Genomic DNA, 6,000 nt, shown 5'->3' with positions numbered 1-6,000 from the left:
ATCGTGCGTGTACGCGACACTTTACAGAAAATTGAATATCAGTAGCTCAATCACAAATAACTATTTCGTGCTAATAAATGACATGATAACAATTTCTCACCATGGTTGTTTATCGTATTCGCGATCACAATGCAACATCCGTGAACACCTAATATTAAATTTCAAAATATTTACGTTTCGCGACGTACAATCCTGCTGCGCAATCACATATTTGAATTTCGCCGGTGTAAATATGGAAAATATTCAAAAACTGCTATTTTTTTATTTATTTATTATTTATCACGCTATTCATTGCATTTAGCCGGCGGTTAGCAAGCCAAATGCCAAAAAAATAGTCGCCATAGTAATTGTCATATAATTTTCTCTTTTTTGTTTTAGATACTCCTTACTATTTTGCAAATGCGATATATTGTATTAATTTTTTATGGTAAACGCCGATTTTTCGATAGTGAACTGTATTTATTTACGAGGAAAACAAAAAACAAACCGACACAAGCGTTGACTTAGAGATTACACACGCGTTGACTTATGACTGCGATAACTTAAGCATGTTCATTATTGCTCATTGTGATCGCTAAAATGCTTAGCATGTCTTTAAGCACGTCGATAGTTATTTGTGATTGAGCTACAGGTCAGCTGACACAGCGCGTTGGCGGTAATTCGGAGAACCATATATTTATGTGAACCGAACGGTGCGATCGTTATCGTTCGGCTTTCCGCCGCTGCCATTTCGTGAAATAATGTGAGCTAATTTGCGGGTCGGTTTAAAACTCCAGCTCGAGTGCTCGAGCTACGAGCTGACATGCAGTTCGAAAAATAATCTCGGGTTTCCCATGCCTACCCCAAAGCCGTATCGTCTTAAGCTAGGGTTTCCTAGGACAGCGGTGCCGTATCTTAACGGCCGTAGTGAACGGTGATGCGGTGGACAGCCATCGTAACGGTGACTAGGAAACCGCTCTCTATGGTCCTTAAAATATAGCGTGATTAGAATGACAGTTGTCAGAAAAACTGACGACATGACTTTGTAGTAACGTATAAGGAGTGATTTATATTAACAAACGAAAAATCATTCATAAAATGTATGTTAATTTATTTAAATATATTTAAAATCAGCTTTAAAACTAAAAAAAAACAAAATAAACCTAATTTATAACGATGTTCTTACAAGGTTACATTATTTTGCAAAAACGTTAGAGATGGGACAAACTGATCAATGTAATTTGATAGAATAAAAAAATAATTCGTTTGATAATATTCACGAAAAAGTATAAATGTCTTATCTAATAGGCTTGTTTTTGCGTTTTTATATTAATTTTCGGAAACAGAGTTTCATGTTTGCATGAAAAAACTGATAAAATCGATTTGATCGGTACATGATCAGTGATCAGTAATTTCCCATCACTATTGACATGAGTTTGACAGCTGTCATTTTAATCAAGCAACATTTTAAGGACTATAGTCACCGTTACGATGGCTGTCCACCGCATCACCGTCCACTACGACCGTTAAGATACGGGCACCGCTGTCCTAGGAAACCCTAGCTTCAGACATTGTTCCGCTGCAAACTGCAACTTCGCGATAGATAACCCTAGAATGGCGTTGTCCGTGCGGGCGGCTCTATAAACGGTAAAGCGTCGTCACTCTGAGCTCTCTACACTACAGTAAATAGATTAATTACAACATTTATTCGATTTTATAGAGGATTCTAGTTAAGTTATAATATTGATGACAATACACGCTAGATGAACATCGCAAATTTTAACACTTAAAATTCTTCTAATTGGAGTTTTACAATTTATCTAAATACTGAAGAATAATTTCTTAAGAGAATGGTGATAAAGAGGCTCTGAACAGTTCAAGTTCCTAGCAAGCTTTCCTTATAATCGACCGTACCAACTACTGTAGTCGACAGATGTTCGAACGCCTTTTCGGTAGCTACATATAGTTAGTCCTTTATAAGGTAAATTGTTTTACATAGTTTAAATTTAATATCCTTTCGATAATCTATCGCAAGCTACGAAATGAGAGATTTTCGAGGGTCCAAACGCCCAGAAAAATCTCAGATCACTGCGCCCACTCCTACGCATAAATACTCCAAAATCTAACTAAACCCAACATCGACTCGGGACAATTTGCACCAAAAAAAGTTAAGTCAAAAAAATATCTCAAATAAAACGAACGCCTTGTAATTTTACGCCACCGCGAGTTTAATATTAGTTAGAACACAACTTGAGTCAAAGATTGATGGTGTTTTCGTCAAAATTGTTCAAAATTTGGTGCCAATTTTGACAATAATCTAACATTAAACTTGTCAGTTTTTGGTGCAGCTGTCCCTCAAACGCCAAAAACACAAAACTGCAAAATGCTTAGCGGTCATTATCGTCATTCCATTTCCGCGTCTAATGGTGCATGGGGCACTGCATTGGCACACCAACTGCGGCGTATCTTGACCATCTTTGTTACATGAAAGTAAAATGAGCAATCTTACGCTTAAGAGACTAAGAAATATTCAAGTGTAAAAGCACCCTTTTAAATGAACGTCTCATGTCAACAACAATTAAGCCCGAGGTCTTGTGCACTGTAGGTCAACACGCTAACCACCTGAGGCGGACTTATAGAGAGATATTGCAGCGTATAGTTAACTCGTATTACTACTGTCCGTGTGGATGAAAAATACAGTTCTGTGCAGCTCGGCACTTGAGGAGTAAGACTGAAGATCTTACCTACATTTATAAAAATTATATCGAGAGACCTACAGTGCAATTCAATGCCCTACGCACTATTAAGTGCGGATGATGGAATGATGATTACTACTCGATCGATAGCTACTCTCAGATGAAAATCCTGAAAAGTAAATCGAGTAGAGATAAGTCAATATTTCATCGTCCCCTGATTCTTGTAATAGACGATCAAGATACGCTGTATTCGGTTCACCTGTACAGTGCCCTATGCATCAACAGTGTACGATAATCATAAATCTATTAATAACGTTATGAACCCGCTTCATAACATATTGGTTATGGTAGAGTACGCCCAGTTTAAAACTGACTTAAGTGGCATAACTCAAAACTAGCCTAAATGCAAATTCGCGACTTTGACGTTCTCGATAAAGGATTGTTGGATTTCATGTAATACTTCCTACCAAGTAAAGGGATGCTGGTTAATACTAGAATGAGACTTGTAATAGCTACGTCTAGAGTTAAGAATATCGTACTTTTTTCTTAAGACCGACAGAAATTGACAAAAAACTGGGAAATATATTAATAGAAAAAGGGTCCCCGATACGAATACTTCTATATTTTATAATAAAGATGTAGTTTGACGACTTTGGCGCGGTGCCTTCGAGTTGGATCCTTCGATAAAAAGCACCATAAACGCTGGAAGAACGTTTCGCATTCCTAGCATAATATTCAAACGTGCCTTTCAACTCGAACGCACTCGCAAAGTAGTCGGATTAAGACAAATAGTGATTATATACATCACATTAATGATAAATTCTCATCGAAAAGGCGATTGAAACATTTGTCTGTGTGTTAGTGGGTGACGTCATGGACGCCAGACGTTAAAACTTTCTAAAAAGTATTATATTTTATTTTCCTTTGTGGACATGACTAGAGGAACACTTCTGGGTGGTAACACTTCACTAGACTTTCTTACCATCCAGTTTGCTATGAAACTGTATCCATCTTTTCTACGAACGGTTAATATCAAGACGTGTTATTCGAGAAATGATGGAAGCCATTCAAATGGACACAAATCCAAATTCAGTCAACATCTCAATACCAAAACAGGATGTACAATGCTCTAAAAACAACGTAATAACTACAAATTCACCCAATAATAATTCAACAATCCGTTTCTGCACATTAAAAATAATTTAACAACTCACCTCGGAAAAATGGGTTATTTAAAAACCCATCTCAGATTATTCGCGAATTTAACAGCTCACGTAGTGATGAATGTAAATTTTAACAACCCGCCTCATACTGAAAATCAATTTAACAACCCACCTCATGTTAATGAATTTAACAAATAATTAAATGTCTGTAAATATTTGTATATAACCACTAACCGACTTTTCAGTGTCTACCTAACACACTAACATGCAACTTCTCCGAATTTGCAAATCACCTAATTGTGACTTTAATGAGGATACAGAAGTTAAAATCTTACATAGAAATAATAAAGGCTTAAAAGTTTATAATATGGAAATATTTCACATCAGGAAGGCTTTGAAAAATAATGTCCTTTTGATCAATTATTGAAAAAAAAAATTGATATAGATATTCCATTCAAACTCCAATTTCTTCCCCATAAGATATAACTTTTTTTTATAATGAGTGCACGTTGGTGTTATCTTATAATATGTGTCCTATCAGCACGTTGGTTTTATATTTTTGTGCAACTACTACGAAGGTGTATCTTAGTGGGTTTTTAATGTTAGTGTCATTAGTTTCCTGATGAAACCGGTAGACATAGAAACGTTGGTAAGTGGTTATATACAATTATTTATTGACATTTAATAACATGTTTGACCACAAAGTTAATGCTTTAAATATTAATAGTACTAACCAATAATGTTTTGGAAAATTCCAGACAGTTAAATAACCGATCCTTAATAATAATTATAACATGCTTAACATCCAGTCCCTGTTATGTGAAATCGTGCAAATAACAAGACGTTATCTCACACAAGTATTTTTAAATACAAGGTAAATAGAATAGAATAAACGGTAAAAATACATTAAGATTATAGGTATATTATTTTATATATTACAGTGCAAATAACAGTATGTTAAGAGTTTGTGGTCATAGAATCCTTTCCACCTATTTTTTCCATAGACAAAATCGAATCTTAAAAATTACACGGTATGAAAATTTTAGTTTTCAAAAATGTCACTTATTCGTAGTAAATATACTTAGTACGTGATATTTTGATTCGCTTCGGAATAAACATTACTCTAATGATTTATTTATGTGAGAAAAGGAAAAAAAACTATTTTCAATCAAATATCTTACAAATGACAAAGTATCAACGCACCCTGTTTACATAAATCATTAGTTAATAAACAGCATCTTTCTGAAGAAGAAAAGTGACTCAAATCTTCGATCAAATTATACAAAGTGCAAATCATTAAAAAAATAGCAATTTGAATATATTGTTTCATCACGATCATTAGAATAAAAAGGTTCCATCTGACACCAGTGGATGGTGTTAGTGTGCAAAGGAGGATTAAATACTATTGCAAATGGTACTGTTGTCACTCGGTAACCAAAAACTACTCGAATTGTAAGAACCTTGTTATCCCAAGGATCGGTATGTACATTCAAAAGTAAATAAATAAAATTGTCACTAGTTATGTAGAGACTTTATATATGATTTGCAGATCATAGAGATTTCGTGTAGATGTATAAATATTTGAAATATATATTAATAGAAATAAAAGAAAAATCGAACGAAATGTTTTTAACAAAAAAAAAATGTGGGGAAAATAAACAAACGTATTTCTAACTCTTTTTTTAATTACGTACGCCATTTTTTTTTCTTAAAACGAGTAGATAATATTGAAAACAAAAACGAGGTTTATTAAAACAATACTTTACGTAATTAATATTTTACCTTTGCGTGTTTTAGATTCCTCGTAAGACAAAAAAGTGTGATTGTTTCATCTTTAATGTTGGGATTGCGATTTTTTTAAAAGCTCTATTTATCTCGTAAAAAACTCTTTTATCATGGTTTACAATAAGAACTTTGTAATTTACCAAAATAATATTAAGTGACACTAAACGAAATGAACTAATTTTTAATAGTATCACATAACTCTAGAGCTACGGTACATTTCGCACATTTAAAATAATAGTGACACTAAGCGAAATATATTTTTTAAATAGTGCCGCTTTTGCTCTAGAGCTGCTGTACATTTCGCGCCATTATAATAATAGTGACGCTAAGCAAAATCATTTTTTTTCCCTGAATAAATCAATACAATTGCGATTAAT

Source organism: Micrasema longulum, unplaced genomic scaffold, assembly GCF_059751315.1.
Source record: "Micrasema longulum isolate JH-2025_06_02 unplaced genomic scaffold, ASM5975131v1 h1tg002604l, whole genome shotgun sequence".
In the NCBI taxonomy this organism is placed as follows: Eukaryota; Metazoa; Arthropoda; class Insecta; order Trichoptera; family Brachycentridae; genus Micrasema; species Micrasema longulum.
Note: the sequence above shows the minus strand (reverse complement) of the source record.